Source organism: Pelodiscus sinensis, chromosome 6, assembly GCF_052426305.1.
Source record: "Pelodiscus sinensis isolate ZL-2025 chromosome 6, ASM5242630v1, whole genome shotgun sequence".
Lineage (NCBI taxonomy): Eukaryota > Metazoa > Chordata > Testudines > Trionychidae > Pelodiscus > Pelodiscus sinensis.
Genome location: NC_143057.1, coordinates 97,285,679 through 97,303,372, shown reverse-complemented (window position 1 = coordinate 97,303,372; position 17,694 = coordinate 97,285,679). Strand labels below are relative to the sequence as shown.

At 45.2% G+C, this 17,694-nt stretch overlaps 1 protein-coding gene across 1 annotated transcript in view; it reads right to left on the bottom strand.

The window, feature by feature from the left end:
* Positions 1 to 17,191, bottom strand: part of ANKRD55 (ankyrin repeat domain 55) — a 215,727-nt gene extending 198,536 nt beyond the window's left edge. The window contains exon 1 of the mRNA XM_089779385.1: positions 17,032 to 17,191. The gene's annotated coding sequence lies outside the window, so the exon portion shown is untranslated. The remainder of the gene's footprint in view (positions 1 to 17,031) is intronic.
* Between the last annotated feature and the right edge of the window lie 503 nt (positions 17,192 to 17,694).

Sequence of the window (17,694 nt, the reverse complement as noted above, 5' to 3'; positions counted from 1 at the left end):
TTCAGGCAGGGCATCAGGACAGGAAATACTTCCTGGAGCTGCTGCCTGAGGCTGAGGCTGAGGCTCGTGCTTAAAGGCACTCCTTTGTACAGTCATGTCTCAGGCTCTTCGCTTTTGCCTACCTCCTTGAGGGGCAGCAAAGCCTTTTCTATGTGTGCTCTAGTTGTCCTTGCAGACAGCACCTCACTCCTCCCATGGAGCTGGACCTGCCTCTCAGCAGTCGACGGCTCTTATATCGCATGCTGAACCTCTTGGTGCAGTTTCTGCAGGCTGCCCTCATGGCTCTGCAGGAGAAGGATCCCCAGTTCATTGAAGGGTACCTCCTCTCTTTTCTCCAGTGTTCATGCACCTTGACCACACCCGCCATCCCCTGCATACCATGCACCGCCACTTCTAGTGACTGGACACCAGTCCTAACTGGTGGGAACAGATTGTCATGGAGTGGTGGGACAGCCAGCAGGGACTCCAGAATTTCTGCATGCGGAAGTTACCCAAATTAAACAAAACCCATTTGTTTAAGTGTAACTGGGGAAAGCATCTGGGAGAGGGGAGGGGCAGGGAAGTGGGGGGGGGAGGAGAAGAGTCTCAGGGATGGGCCTGGGACTGGCGCTTGCCTCAGGTGCTCCCACCCAGTGGCGGATTTAGGGCAGGGTGAGCGGGGCAGCTGCCCCAGGCCCCGCGCTTCCTGAGGCCCCGTGCGTGCGCTGTGTCAAAGGAGGGACCCCACGAAATTTCACTGCCCAGGGCCCCGCGGCACGCTCCCCTGCTCCCACTAACTCTTTTGTGGGGCCCTTGGTGGCCCCAGGGGTGGGGAGGGGTCTAGTGGGAGAAGGCAGTGGGGAGGCTGGCAGGAGCAAAAGCAGGAGCTGACACCAGGTGGTCGAGAGCAGTGAGAGGAGACCAACATCCAGGATCTCTGCACCAAGAGGAGTCATGCTAATGTCAGATGGCTACCAAACTGGCCCAGAAGGGGCACAGCTAGACCCTGGATCAGGTGTCCTGGATCAGGTTCATAGGAAAGTTAAGAAGCTCTGGCAGACCTACACAAAGGCCAGGAAAGCAAAGTTCACACTCTGGGGTGGCACCCCAGGCTTGTTGATATTACTGCTATGCTCATACAAAGCAAACAAGATCTTTATAGGGGAGAAGGCAGCATGCTGTATTTATTGAGACTACAACAGTTAGCATATGCTTTTCAGTCACCCACACATACACACAGTCCCACCAGTCAATGTTATAGTTGCCAGTCCAGAGTCTGGATCAATCTAGTGGCCAGCCAGATTGATTGCAGAGGGGAGCTGTGCTTTGTTGGTTGCAATCTGATGCTCCTGGAGTTGGTGGCAAGACAAACCCAAAGCCCCATGGCAAAGCACCCTATCCTTATAGTCCTTTTTCTCTGCTGAAGTCTATGGATTTTGCTGTGTCAGTTTGTGACCGGTTACTCCTTAATTGGTGTTATCTTTTGATGTTGACATTCCATAACACCTCCAAGAGAGTCATCGTCCTGGATTGAGTTAGTCAATTGTCTTTATGGGTGCCATCCTCCACCTTAGGGTCAATCTGCCCTTCCTTAATCATGGATGCACATTGATAGTTCTCTGGTGTTGATAAGTCTCGTTACATTTCTTTACCCCTCCTCTCTTGGCCATCTGGTTTTAACAATGGCCTTCACACCTTATCTTTTTCTGATGCATACATTCCTTATTCACACAACCAGTCTTTTACAGAGAACTTCAAAGGTATACAAACAGCAGCATTTTATATTGAGCCATAAAAAGCATTGTAAATTAAACCTTACTAAATCTTGTCATCAAAACAATTCACATTGTGGCCCGGGCCTTCAACATTCCTCTAATCTTATTAACATAGACACAATACAAGATCCTATCTCTTACTTATTAAAGCTTAAAACAAATAAATGTATATGTAACTAAAGGGCCTAACGGTCTGTCCCTGCCTTAACATCAGTTCAGACACTGGCAGTCTGTCAGATGCATTTCTCACCAATGCCCCAGAGGGTCACAAAAAAGGGTGGCTGGCAGGATGAAATTAAGTCATACATTACTACATTATTAAACCTGAAATCCCACTCCTACATTACCAGCAGCTGGATGCCATCCTGGGAGGAAGCAGGTTGCCTCTCTGCCTCTGCCCCACCCTGGACTCCAGCCTGAACATGCCCATCATCAGCCTCCTTGAGGCAGGACTGTGGAGGAGAAGGACAACAAAGATGAGGCCAGCCTGGACACTGTGCCCACCAGCCAGGTGGTGGTCATCTTCCTGGAGCTGGTACCTCTCCTCCCAGGTCTCAGACGAAGCTGGGAAAGGTATGTCAGGTGAGTTCCACTACTTTCCCTAGACATATGGTGGGAGACAGCAGGTTGTGAGGGGCTGCATACTCCTCCCTCAGCCCTCTTAGCCTGGGAATCGCACAGGAGCCTGTTTATATGGGTGCATGGGGAGCACCAGCCTGGAGCAGAGAGCCCCATTAGGCTGTCACACAGGAACCTTTCGCTTCTTCTCACAAGGTTCCTGTACAGTCCTGCCTTACTCCTGACACCTTCCTACCATAATTCACCCCTAAGGAGGTTGGGTCAGGGAAACACACAGCAGTGCCACACAGAGTCATGCCGTCACTCTTGGGCAGCATCTTCTCCTGGACAAGCATGGCAAGGTGGCCGACACCAATTTCCTGTATGGGAGCCTGTCAGAGGAAGAAGAGGGGACTCCAGTACCACCTCTTCCCGGAAAGTGGCATCTGCCGCTCACACACATTTCTGCCCCCCACCCCACACCCTCTCCACCAGCAGGGAAAGAGAAGGTCTGTGGGATGCAGGCACTGCTGGACTTGGCATGAAAGACATAGAAGGAAACTGAGCCACCCCATTTCCCCTCCTGCTTGCAGGCTCCTGGCCATCATATTCCCATAGCTACTTGCTCCCAGGACATGGGGGTAGCGAGACTGTGCATTGTGTTTCACAGCACCATGGATCACCTGCTCATTGCCATTGAGTGCTCTAGTGGCCATTCTCCAGCACCTGCTCCCCACCCTGCCCAAGTCTCTTCAGCACCCGCTCTCCTCCTCCCCTGCACCAACTTCTCCTCCTGGGCCCCCTTGGGCCAACAAGGGAGACACATGAGGCAGTGTGACCTCTCTGGTAGCTGAGATGTCCCGAGATGCTAGAGGCACGCACCAGTCCTAGCCACATCCCTGAGACTCTCTGCCCCCCGCCTCCCAGGCGCTTTCACCATTTCCCCCCCTCTTTTCCATTATATATTCCCCAAATAAAAATCACAGTTTGTGTTCCAAAACAAAGAGTCTGGTTTATTTTATCGGCAGGAGAAGGAGGACAGGGAAAGGGAGGGATGGTGGGGAAGACAGACATACAGGGGCAATGCAGAGGCCTATTGTGGGGAGGCCTGGTAGAAAGAGTCTCACAGATTGCCTTGGCTGAAACTCTCCCTCAAGGCCTCCTGGATGTGCACAGCCCTGATGGGCTTGTCAGATGGCAGGGATGCCCAAGAGCCCTGGTGAGCCGCTCTGCCTCTGCCTTGCACCCTGACAGAAAAGTCTCCCCCTTGTTCTTGCACAGGTTGTGCAGGACACCATCATCTGGGAGATGTTCCAGTCACTGAGGTCCAGGCAGGTGAGGAGACACCAGACTCTCCCTTTGAGATGGCTGAAGGCACCCTCCACAACAACGTGGCACCTGCTAAGCCTGGTGTACCATCCTTTGATGGGATTCAGGTGTCCCGTGTAGGGCTTCTTTAGCCAGAGGAACAAGGAATAGGCTGCAGCACTCACAATGCAGATGGGCATGTGCATGTCCCTGACCCTGATGGTGAGATCATGAAAAAAGTGCTAGTGTGCATCCTGTGGAAGAGGCTGGAGTTCCATAATGTGCAGGCATCATGTGTCTTCCCCAACATTAAATGTCTGTGAACCAGGCCTGGTGGCCCATGAGGACCGGCAGCACCATTGAAAAGTGCTCCTTCCTATTTATATAGCCCGAGACCTAGTGATTGGGGGGCCAGGATGGGGACATGGGTGCTGTCAATGGCCCCCCCCCTGCAGTTGGGGAAGCCCAGGGTGGCAGAGCCGGAGAGGATGGGGGAGGGTCAACCTCACCCAGCGTGATGACTGTCCACAGCAAGATGGCACGGATGGCCCTTACCAGCTTTTGTAGTGTAGATGCATTATTTCAGTATAACCTTGTACTGTAGCCAAAGCCTGAGTGTCCTCTACAGCCTTAACTGAAAGGCAGCTGGCTTTTAGCTCAAGCACAAAGCTCCAGACATCCCTGCTTTGGTTCTGCCTGGTGGGGTTACATAAACTGTGCTTAGCTCTGTTGGTTTTTCCCTTTGTTTCAAACAAAGATAGGCTGAACCAGTTTCCACTAGGAATTTGCATTGGGGCAGCCTGTTTAGCATAGTTCTCCTGATGCAAACCAACCCTTGTAGGCAAAGGTGCTAAGCCTGTGGTGTCCAGCATGCTCGTCACTAGCTACATATGGCTATTTGGCTGGTTGAGTGTGGCCAGTTGGCTATACTAGTTACCACTATAGTGGCTACTGCTTCAGAACTGGTTGGACACCACAGCTCTAAGCAAAAAAGTGAAATGTAAAGCAAAGGGGGTATGTATATGATTAGGCTAGAGGGAAAGGGTCAGGGATTTGGTGCTTTGGTGTTATGTTCCCTCAAGAAACTGTCTTAAAGACAGCCATGAGAACACAACTTATGGCTCAGCTCCTAGACTAACTTGATGGCCATTGCTAGTTTTTTGTTTAATATCAAGAGAGCCACCTCACCCCCATTTCAAAGGAAAAAGCATCCACTGCTAATAGCCATCTTAGGCTACGTCTGGACTGCAGGCTTTTTGCGCAAGAAGCTTTTGTTGGAAGAGATCTTCTGTAAAAACTTCTTGCGCAAGAGTGCATCCACACTGCAAAAGCACATTGGACGCTCTTTCACAAAAGCACATCACTTTTTCAGACTGCCTGGATGCTCTCTCGCAAGTAAGCTCCGATTGCTATGGACAGAATGGCTACCAGGGCACCTGTGCATTTTCCTCTTCTTGCACAAAAAAACTCCTCTTCCCCCATCCAGACATGCCTTTTTGCACAAGAGCTCTTTTGCAAAAAGACGTTCTTCCTCGTAAAATGAGGATTACGAATTGTGCAAAACGCCCTCTGTTCTGTCAATTTACTTGCTCAAAAATGCGCTTGATGTGTGGATGCCCCGTGAGTTCAGAAAAATGGCCATTTTCCCACAAACTCTGTAGTACGGACATAGCCCTAGGGTCCCTGGACAGCTTTTGCATTTCCTATTGCAATGGTAATTATATCCGTGAAAAAACAACCTCCCCAGTCCCATCTGTGCTTTGCACCAAAACAAAGAGAAAACTGGTGTCTGCTTGTTTTATCTAGCTTGACACACATACACCCACCTGCAATTTTTATGATTTGTGAGAAAGTAAAAGGCAAAGAAAGGGAGGAAAGCAAGGGCACAAGACAGACAAGGAAAAAAAATAAGCTACATTTTTTCCCCAAGCTGCCCCAGGACTGACCGCAGCTCAGCTAGGGCTGATTTGTAGCCATCCAGTAAGCGAACACAAAAGCAACAGGGAAAAGGCACAAAAGACTCTACTTAAAGACTGACAGCTTGTTAAGGACTATTATTAATACAAGTTCAGCTTAAATGACAGGGTCTCCTAGAAGGTGCTGTTTGGGCTGCTTGCCTTGGTCTCATAGCATCTTGTAACATTTTTCTTTAGAAAGTTTCATCCAACAAACTAGTTATCCAGAGTTGCAAAGTTTAGTCCTCAGTCATCTGACTATAGTGTTTCTGTTCTCATCCTTTGACTGAAGTCACCACACACCTGTGTAATTGCATGTCCTCTGTGAATGGAGAATTAAATGGTAAAGGTAGCAAGTATGTTTCTGAACCTTACAAAAAATAATCACATATCACAAGGAAAATTGGCTAATAACATGTAATGCCTTGCTACCAGGAATGTTAACTATGATGCAGATATGTGGAGACATATTATTGACTTGCATGAGGAATCCTGCCCTGAATACCTTACAATCCAAGACCACAATCCAGCCATCTACAAACACAAATAGAATACTCTGTGCAGAATGGGACTTCAATGGTCTATGTGGGTGCAGCAGTCTCATGCTTTGTAAACTACAGGATGATGGCTCAGCTGGACAGCATACTTAAAGAAATTATTGAAAAGTATGACTTTCCAAGCCTTTCCAATTATTTTTCCCCAAACTCCAGTTCAAGCAAACTAGATTTTATTCCCCCTGAATTGGAAAATATTTTTTAAAAATAAGTGATGTGAAACAAGCTCATTAACTTACACATTACAAATGCTGAAATATTACAAATACATTAACTTGTGTTTTGATGAATATCCCAGATTTAGAAAAGGAAATAGAGGATCTGTTTCTGATCCAGCATAAGCAATGACACCCACACCAATGGCATTGTTATTTTGTGAGCAGAGATCTATTGAAAGATTTTGCTAGAGGGTCAGGTGTTGTTGCAGTGTACTGAGGAGTAGGAAGGATACCCCATCCACTCAAACTCTGTTCCCAGTTGCCTGCAGCAGCACAGTGGGAGGAGACGGTTGCAGGTATGGACAGTTATAGGAGCAGTAGAGTCCCACAGATCTCAACCCCCTGAGAAGGGATTACAGAAGGTCCCTCCCCATGTGATTAATGGTGGCAGTGGAGTTTCTTTGCTGGGCTCACTAGCATGAGTACACTCACACACATTTTTGGGTGGGGGTATATATTCCCTGCAGTCTTAAATCCAGTCCTTAGCATGGGGATGGTGGGGCGCTACAGTCCCCACCCCGCAACTGTATTTAGTATATGTGCAATTCAGAAATCTATACCACTTTTGATAGGAACAGTTTTTTTGGGCAGAAGGAGCATAAAAGACTAACCCCTCTGTTGTTGTGACTCAGCACAGCTCCACTAACTTCAATAGAACTATGCCAGTCTACACTGGCTAAGTAGCTGGCCCAAAGTCACAAAAGAGGAGATTTTTTTTTTTTTTTTTTTTTAAAGTTGAAGCCTCAATTTTTTTCCACTACACCAGGAGTCCTACTCTGTGTTGTATTTGCAATACAACCAGCCATCACCATAACTCAGTGATTTCCTTGGGACATAGGGACAGTGAGCATGAAGCACCCTATCAGTGGGCAGAATCAGGGAGGGGGGAGGGAGGTCTGGCAGCCAGCAGCATTCCAGTGATGTCTGGGCATTAAAATAATGTAGGAAACTAGAACAATTTGGTTAAGAAGGTTGAGAGAGTTTACGCCTGCTCAAGGGCAACCTTAATTTATGTGCCAATAAGTTACACAAATATTTTCTCTACTATTCAATTAAGAACAAGTAGTTACCTTGGCAACTGCCACATTACATGGAACTTATCCTAGCTCTGAGTTCCAAAAGAGTACTTTCCCTAAGAAAGGGACATGCTCATCTATCATTTAAATGTCTAACTTGTACAAGGTTTTAAGGCAGGGGAAGTTGGGGGGGGAAGAGGCGGAGGGGGTGAGGAGACTGAATTTTCAATGCCTTAACTAACGTCTCCTGCCAAAGGCAGACTTGGGCTTTCTTTAAAATTGATAAAGAAAAAAAATTATATTTAATATCAGATTTAGTCTTACTTTTAAAAATCTAAGATTACAAAATGTGTATTAGAAAGTTGTGAAGAGAAGGTCTGAGTGAAAGGACAAGCAGCAGTCTTCTTCCATTCAGATTTGTTACAGTTTGTGATTGTACTTTCCATGGGTCAACTATGATATTGGAGATCAGCCCTTTTATGGGGGGAAAAAAAAGTAGGGTCTGCCCAAGAATGCACATCAGATTACTATTCTCTTGTCAATAACTGTCTTCCTCAATGCTACTATTACACTGTCACAAAAACTTTGAAGAGTTTGCGCCTTGGAGCATGTAGGTCCAGGTCTAGACATATGCCAAGTATGTGGTTGCAAACGATCATGTGGAGCTCACTTTATCAGCAGCTCCTACTGACCTTCTGAAGAATTCCAAAAATAAAATAACTTTTTCCAGATCCAAGGAACTTTAGGGGAGGCAACATACAGCACTACAAAAAGAAGGAAAGACTCCTCTGCCATATTTCTGGGCATATAGACAGCATATACTTGTTGCAACCAGCTTCTACTATAAAGACCTATTTTTGCCCCAAATCCTAGAATTGTGTCATGGAAAAATGATTTGTCCTGATCATCAAATATCATCTGGAGGTGAATGTTTTTGCAAAGTTGGAAGAAAAATCTCACTCTATGAGACACACTTTCATTAATGGGGACTTATGGTCCTAAATGATTTTGTAAATTTTACTCCTGGTCATTAGCAAATCACACTGATTTGAAAAGCAGTGTCTAACTTTTCTTTATTTCCCTCTACCTCAAAAACAGACAGACAGTCACCACTCTAGATTTTCTACACAATTAAAGTAGCTTTGAAAACCCAGGCACAACCAATATTTGAAGACATTTCAAAAGTATACCCAAGTTCCATCCATTGATATTAAAGGGAGTTCTTGCTATGGACTTAAGTGACACCAGGATTTGTCACTATGTTCATATGCAGCCTTTGATTAATGGTTGTAGCTAAAAAAGGTTTTCCTGTAATTGCTAGCTAAATTCTTTTAGCTGTATTATATACTGTACTTAGAACACAGCAATTCTAAGGACTTTAGCAAAAAAGAACCCCCCGCCCAAAACCCCACCCCACACACACCTCAAACCAAGAAACACCAAACAACCCCCAAAAGCCACTACTATCAGTAAATAGACTAATGGATGGTTCTCAATTTATATTGCCTCTAAAGAAAATATTTAGCTACACCTCCTCCCCCTGCATGAGAATTATAACCTCCCCCTCCCCCACCCCCAACAACTGAAGGCTCAGTGTTAAGGTGTGCTTAACTATTCATTTCTTTATTTTTATTGTGAACATCCTGGGTGTGTATAGTATGCTTTGGTTATCATGTTGTCAGTATAAAATTTACAACACCTGTCAGTATTAATTCTCTTTCCAGTGCTTGAATGTTGTAAATGGTGTGAAAGGCAAATTCTCTGTTGTCATATAGCAACCTTATCGGATTTTTGTTTCTGCTCACCCCCACAATTAATTGCATGCTTTCAGCATTCAATCCCACCTCCCCCTTAATTACATGCTGTAATACATGAATCTTTCTAGTTGGCTAGTCTTCATGTGGGATTTTAAAAGTCATTGTGAATATTGTGTCTGATGAATGGGGTGGGATAGGAAACAGCATTGCCAGCTAGTGTGATGGGTATGTCCTTCTATATTTTTGTTCTGTCTGGGGAGAGCGGGAACATTTTTTGCTAACCCTTAGACGTCTCCTTGACAATATATGTTCCCTCTAGCTCTGTGACAGGCCACCTGTGGCCAGTGGTCTCTGTGCAGTCCATTGGGGTTCTATGTGCAGCTTGCGAGACATTTTTTGCCATGGCCCAAGTGTAGGTTACCAGATGCCCTTGGCTTCAATCTATGTTGTTTCTTCCTAGCTCTCTTCAAGCTAGCATGCTAAAAATAGCTAGTGCAGCAATGGGGGCATGAGCATCTGGGTGGAGTAGCTGCCCCAAGTACATACCCCTCCAAGATCCTAGGCATATATTCAGTACAGCTTGCTTCTCCAGAGGCTCATGCTGTCACTACATTCTATTTTTAGCATGCCATCTCGAGGAGAGCTAGCATGGGTATGTTTCCTTGAGCAGGGGGTATAGTCACATTCCATCAGTTTAGGCTACCCTGTGTTGGTTTTGTTTGGGAGACCATTTGCCCTTGACACCACTATATCCTAGCTAGAGCTGACCCTCAGTTTAAAAAGCTATTGCCCTCTGGAACCAGTAGCAACCAGATTCTCTTGCTGAAATTAAGAGCAGAAGTAGTGCTGCTGCTATCAGTGCCTCTTAAGAGCTCAGGGTAGGTTGACATTGGGGAGTTATTTTGAAATAATGCCCTTTATTTTGAAAGCATCCACAAAGCCTGTTATGTCAAAATAGTGGGCTTGTTATTTCAAAAATAACTCTGCTTGTGAGGAGGAATAAGCTTATTTTATTTTGAAATAACCTGGTAGTTTAGATATAGCCTGAGGCAATGGCATAGCACCACCAACCTTTTCCAGACTATGTCTCACCCCAGAGCCTCCATCCTCATTCAGTTGGACCTAGCCAGGATGAATCACCTATTTAGCAGTAAGGGAAAGGCAGAATGGATGAGATGCCATCATGACCCATGAGGTTGAGAACTCTGGACACACTGAAAGAAGATCGCATAACATTATTAGGATAGTCACTAGAGGCTACAGTTAAGATTGGGGGCCCATTTTGCTAGATGCAGTAGAAACATGTAGTAAGAGTCATTACACTGAAGAGCTTACAGCCTAAATATGCGAGAGAGAAAAAGACAACTATTATTGCAGTTTTCCAGATGGGGAGCTGAAGCAGAGAGATGTGACCTGCTCAGGTTTACATAGGAAGTCTGTGGCACAACCAGCAATGAAACGCCAGTCTCTCAAGTTCCTGTCTAGTATCAACCACACCATCTTTGCCATTTCCATAACATTACCACCACTTTCCATACATTGTTATGGAAGTTCACTATCTAGCCCAGCAGGACAGGGAAGTAGGGAGCCCTGATGACAGGTGTCAGTGGCCTAATTGTACCAGAGGACAATCCCAAGGGGTCTTCTGTCACTACACCCTATCTCAGTGTTACACTGAGATGGTTTGACAGTGTCAGTCATTGATCATCAGGACTAATTGCACTAGTGCAACATGTGAACACAACTTCTATGAAGCTGAAATGCTGTCACACAACACATTTGTTTTCAGTCATGTAGACAGCATGATTAGGCCTTTTGTTGCTTATTTCTGATGCTGTATCGTTGAGCTGTACTAGCTGCAGCTGCTACTGTTAGTGGGTTTTTCCCCCCTTTTCACCCCGGTCTTACATAAGAACGGCTATACTGGGTCAGACCAAAGGTCCATCTAGCCCAGTATCCTGTCTGCCAACAGGGGCCAATACCAGATGCTCCAGGAAGAGGGAACACAAGAGATAATCCTCATGTGATACCCCTCGGCTGTGCCTAGACTGGCAAGTTTTTCCGCAAAATCATCTGCTTTTGTGGAAAAGCTTACCAGCTGTCTACACTGGCCGCTTGAATTTATGCAAAAGCTCTGACGATCTCATGTAAGATTATCAGTGCTTTTGCAGAAATACTATGCTGCTCCCATTCGGGCAAAAGTCTTTTTCCAAAAGACTTTTGTGCAAAAGGGCCAGTGTAGACAGCAGAGATTTCTTTTCTGCAAAAAAGCCCCAATCGCGAAAACGGCAACGGGGCTTTTTTGTGGAAAAGCGCGTCTAGATTGGCCATGGACGCTTTTCCGCAAAAAGTGCTTTTGCGGAAAAGTGTCCTGCCAATCTAGATGCTCTTATCCAAAAATGCTTTTAACAGAAAACTTTTCCGTTAAAACATTTGCGGAAAATCATGCCAGTGTAGACGTAGCCCTCCTGTAATCCATTTCCAGACAGAGTCTGGGGACACCATTCCTTCCCTTCCTGGCCAATAGCCATTGATGGATCAAGCCTAGCTCTTTTTCTGAACTCTCTGTTAAAGTCCTAGTCTTTACAACATCCTCTGGCAAGGAGTTCCACAGGTTGACTGTGCGCTGAGTGAAGAAAAACTTCCTTCTGTGTTTTAAATCTACTGCCTATTAATTTTGTTTGGTGACCCCTCATTCTTATATTGTGGGAATAAGTAAATAACTTTTCTTATTCACTTTTTTCACACCAGTCATGATTTTGTAGACCTCTATCATCTCCATCCTGAGTTGCCTCTTTTCACAGCTGAAAATTCCAGTCTTTTAACTCTCTCTTCATATGGGACACGTTTCAAACCCCTGATAATTTTTGTTGTCCTTTTCTGAACCTTTTCCAATGCCAGTATATCTTTGAGAGGAGGCGATCACATCTGTATGCAGTATTCAAAATGTGGGTATTCCATGGTTTTATAGAGGCAATAAAATATTTTGTTTTATTCTGTATCCTTTTAATGATGGCTAACATTCTATATTTTTTTATACTGCTGTTGCACACTGAGTGGATGTTTTCAGAGAACTATCCATAAGGACTTCAAGATCTTTCATGAGCAGTTGTAGCTAAATTAGTCCCCATCATATTGTATGTATAGTTGGGATTATTTTTTTGAATGTGCATTACTTTACATTTATCAACATTAAGTTTCATTTGACATTTTGTTGCCCAATCACTTAGTTTGGTGAGATCTTTCTGAAGCTCTTCACAGTCTGCTTTGGTCTTACCAAACTGCTCAAGATAGCTATCATCTGCAAATTTTGCCACTTCACTGTTTACCCCTTTCTCTAGATCATTTATAAATAAATTGAATAGGATTGGTCCCAGGACAGAACCTTGAGGGACCCCACTAGTTACCTCTCTCCATTCTGAAAATTGACCAGTTATTCCTACCGTTTGTTTCCTGTCTTTTAACCAGTTATCAGTCCACAAAAGGACCTTCCCTTTTATCCCATGACAACTTACTTCACTTAGACTTTAACAAGGTCCCTCAAAGGCTCTTTTCTGGAAATCTAAGTATACTATATCTACTGGATCCCCTTGTCCACATGTTTGTTGACCCTTCTCAAAGAACTCTAGTAGATTAGTAAGGCACAATTTCCTTTTCCAGAAACCATGTTGACTTCCCCCAAAGCTATGTTCATCTATGCTGTCTGAATTTTATTCTTTACTATAGTTTCCACTAATTTGCCTGATACCAACGTTAGACTTACCGTCTCTAATTGCCAGGATCACTTCTAGAGCCCTCTTAAAATATTGGTGTCATGTTAGCTATTTTGCAGTCATTAGGTATGGAAACTGATTTAAAGGTTACAAGGCACATTCTGATGCTCGCAGCTCTTGTACATTTCAAAGGAAGAGGCACAGCAGTAGGGATTCTTCTGCCACTCATGCCCCGCAGAAAAGGTGTTGGGGGAACTGGCTTTTAAACCTGCTCCCACCAGCACAGGCTCCTGCTTCCCCCCCTTGCTGCCTCAGAGGCAGTAAGGCAGGGGTGGGAGTAGGAGTGCAACTAGTTGAGTTACTACTCAACTATCTGATAAGCTTATGCTTATCAGGTAGTTGACTAGTTGCTTGCATCCCTACAGTATGTCACTAGTGAGACTGGTACCAGAATGCTCTACTAGGATTCCAATTTTACAACATCCTTTAAGAAGTTGACTAGATAGTGCAGAAAAAAAAAGCTGCAAAAATAGTTCTGGAGTCAACTAACGAACATACATTTATATGACAGAAATGTGTGTCTGCAACTGGGAATGTGCTTTCCTGTGTGGGTAGATACTCAGTAGCTCAGCTCAAGCTAGTACATTAAAAATAGCAAAATAGCCAAGACGGTTTGGGCTAGCAGCCTGAGAACATACACAGAGGGGCTGGGCAGAATCATATTTGGGTGGCAAGCTTGAGCCATTGTCTGGGTTGCGGTGGCCACACTGCTATTTGTAATGCACTAACTTGCACAGCTGCAGGGCAGACAGACCCCTTATCAGAAATACCCTTAAAGCAGAGGTGGGGAACCTTTTTGGGTTGGGGGACACTGACCCAAAGGAAAGTCAGTTGTGGGCCATACATAAGTGAGAAGCAAACAAAAACCAGACACCCTCACACTGATGTGATACCTCAAGACGACACTCCTCACATTCCCCTTGCACACTAGAACTTAAGAGGGCCCAGCCTATTGGATTCTGTATGCTTCAGCTCCATTGTAGGGCAGCGGGGAGGCCTAGAATGCCAGTATCAAATCCCCAGTATAGCGAGGGGCCAGATGCAGGCAAGCCTGAGGTTCCCCACCTTTGCTTTAGAGTGAAATATGATTAGCTTATTGAAAAGAAGCTTTAGAGGTGACTTGATGTTTCTTTATGGTGAGAAGATAAAGATTAAAAGGTTCTTTAATGTAGCTAAGAAAGGGATAACAAAAACCAACAAAGCAGAAGCTAGACAAATTTAAATTAGAAATAAGGTACAAGTTTCAAACAGGGAGGGTATTCAACCTCTGGAATAAGCTACTCTGAGAACAAGTGCATTCTCCATCTCATGAAGTCTTCAGCTCAAGACTGGATGCTTGTCCAGATGACATGCTTTAGTCAAAAGCATGTCATTGGGCTCAATACAGGGATAACAGATTAAAAAATGTAAGGATCTGTGACAAATACCAACAATTAATACAAGGATCCCAAACGAAAAAATCTTACCTGGTAATGGTAAATCAGAATATTTGAGAATGGCATGTTTCAAATGCTGGTTATTAAACCCTTAGGCTATGTCTTCACTGGCATGATTTTGCACAAGTGCATCCATGCCAGTGTAGATGCTCTCTTGGCCATTTTAATAATATGAATTTCTTGCGCAAGAAAGCCCTGTTGCCTGTCTACACTGGCCTCTTGCCCAAGAACAGTTGCCCAAGAAGGCTTATTCCTGAGAGGGAGCATCATAATTCTTGTGCAAGCAGCACTGATTTCACACATTAGAACGTCAGTGTTCTTGCGCAAGAACTCGCGGCCAGTGTAGATAGGCAGCACATTTTGGCGCAAAAGTGGCTGTTTTTGCGCAAGATCGCACCAATGTAGACACAGCTCTAGAGTCTACTTAGAATAATACCCTAAGGCTATGTCTACACTGGCCCCTTTTCCGAAAGGGGCATGCTAATTTTCCAGGTCGTAATAGGGAAATCCGCGGGGGATTTAAATATCCCCCGCGGCATTTAAATAAAAATGTCCGCCCCTTTTTTCCGGCTTGTAGAAAAGCCAGAAAAGAGCGTCTACACTGGCCCCGATCCTCCGGAAAAAAGCCCTTTTCTGGAGGATCTCTTATTCCTACTGGCTTTTCTACAAGCCAGAAAAAAGTGGCAGACATTTTTATTTAAATGCCGCAGGGGATATTTAAATCCCCCACGGATTTCCCTATTACGACCTGGAAAATTAGCATGCCCCTTTCAGAAAAGGGGCCAGTGTAGACGTAGCCAAACTGTGCAACTCTCCCTTATCTGGGGAGCTTTAGTCTTTCAGGGTATGTCTACACTACCCCGCTAGTTCGAACTAGCGGGGTAATGTATGCATACCGCACTTGCTAATGAAGCCCGGGATTTGAATTTCCCGGGCTTCATTAGCATAAGCGGGGAGCCGCCATTTTTAAATCCCCGCTGCTTCGAACCCCGTGTAGCGCGGCTACACGGGGCTCGAACTAGGTAGTTCGGACTAGGGTGCCTATTCCGAACTACCGGTACACCTCGTTTCACGAGGAGTACCGGTAGTTCGGAATAGGACCCTAGTCCGAACTACCTAGTTCGAGCCCCGTGTAGCCGCGCTACACGGGGTTCGAAGCAGCGGGGATTTAAAAATGGCGGCTCCCCGCTTATGCTAATGAAGCCCGGGAAATTCAAATCCCGGGCTTCATTAGCAAGTGCGGTATGCATACATTACCCCGCTAGTTCGAACTAGCGGGGTAGTGTAGACATACCCTGAAAGACTAAAGCTCCCCAGATAAGGGAATGTCTACACTACCCCGCTAGTTCGAACTAGCGGGGTAATGTATGCATACCGCACTTGCTAATGAAGCCCGGGATTTGAATTTCCCGGGCTTCATTAGCATAAGCGGGGAGCCGCCATTTTTAAATCCCCGCTGCTTCGAACCCCGTGTAGCGCGGCTACACGGGGCTCGAACTAGGTAGTTCGGACTAGGGTCCTATTCCGAACTACCGGTACTCCTCGTGAAACGAGGTGTACCGGTAGTTCGGAATAGGCACCCTAGTCCGAACTACCTAGTTCGAGCCCCGTGTAGCCGCGCTACACGGGGTTCGAAGCAGCGGGGATTTAAAAATGGCGGCTCCCCGCTTATGCTAATGAAGCCCGGGAAATTCAAATCCCGGGCTTCATTAGCAAGTGCGGTATGCATACATTACCCCGCTAGTTCGAACTAGCGGGGTAGTGTAGACATACCCTCAGTTATTAAAGATTGCAATACGGTTGGCTATCATGGGACCGTTGAAATCTCTAGAAATTTTGCCATTGACATCAGGATTTGAGCCTTAATTCTTAGTGTCTGTGCCACATTATCCATGGAACAGACATTCCACATAGAAAGTCATTAATCCATTGTACAGAACATTAATATAAGAAAACATGAAACCTTTCGTGCAGTTCTAATCTATCATATTAAAACATAACATTGGAATAGCAAAGAGTCTCCAAATAGTAGTACAACACAGATGATGGATGGCTTCAAAAATGATAGTGGGATCTTGAGTACAGTGTTATGAAAAGGTCCTGTATAATCTGTGTACTTTTACAGTGACTATAATGCACACTCAGCTGTCTTAGAAAAAAGTAGTTTGCAGAATCACATTTTAAAACCTGAATATTTCAGCAAGCTTTGTTTAATTTTAAACTCGGATATTCTGATGCACTCTGACAATACACAAACTCAGTTCAGGCTAGAGGGAACAAAAAACAGCTTCCAAACCCAGAACCTTCGGCCCCTCTCTTACAATTTAAATTGACCAAAGCAGTTGGAACAAAACACTCCCCTAAGTTTCAGCCTGAAGAATATGCCTATCAATCACTAACAAATAAATTGAGATGCGACTCTTAATAGAAGTGTTTCAGAAGGTACTGGTAGGCAGCTTCCCTAGGGAAGGAAGGATTGTGGGTGTACAGTTTCTATCAGCCTCACCAGTCTAGAGGGGAGCCCAGGTGTGGCCTTAATCACACCTGCATGCTCCAATAGCTCCCCTACACAGAAGCAGAATGGCCTCAACATAGGAGCACACAGGCCCACCCACTCCACCAGGCACCCAAAGGTTCAAAGAAAGTGCAATAACTGGGCCAGACCCTTTCCCAAGTCATGTTTTCCCAGGGTCTTTTCCTACCATTCTGGAGCTCCTCAGTTTGGAGCATGGTCACTGGCTTAGAAGTATCACATGGGTCTTGCATTCAATCAAAGAGGGCAGCAGGGATAGGCATCTAACTCCCTGCTGCTAAAGAAAACTTCACAAAGTTGTGACTGTGAACTCTCAACATCAGCCTTGCTTCCTGGTGTAGCATGAAGCACCTTCCCACAGCTACAGTGTCCTTTTAAAGTGTTCTTCCACAGGCACAAGCTCTGTCTGCACCTGTTGAAAGCAGAGGCCTTGGAAGTTCAGGTGTGCACCATTATCAACTCTGATTCAGCATGTGGTCTGTAATCCCATCACAGTGGAATTCAGAGTTAGGCATTAGGAGAGCTGGTCATTATTTGTCCCCAAAATAAATAAATAAATAAATAAATAAGGAGAGCTGGGTTCTGTTCCCATCTCTGCCATAGCAGTCCTGCATGAGCTTGAGATTTTCCCTGTGCCTCAGTTATCCCCATCTGCAAAACAGAGATGTTACCTGTTTTGCTGGGATGCTGTAAAACTCAGATTTTTAAGACGAAACTTTCAGAAGTCCTTAGAAGAGTTAAATGCACTATTCCCGCTGACAGCAATGAAACTCCCATAGGGGCTTTTGAAAACCCCTTCCTGGATGTTTGTAAGGTATTTTGAGAGCTCAGA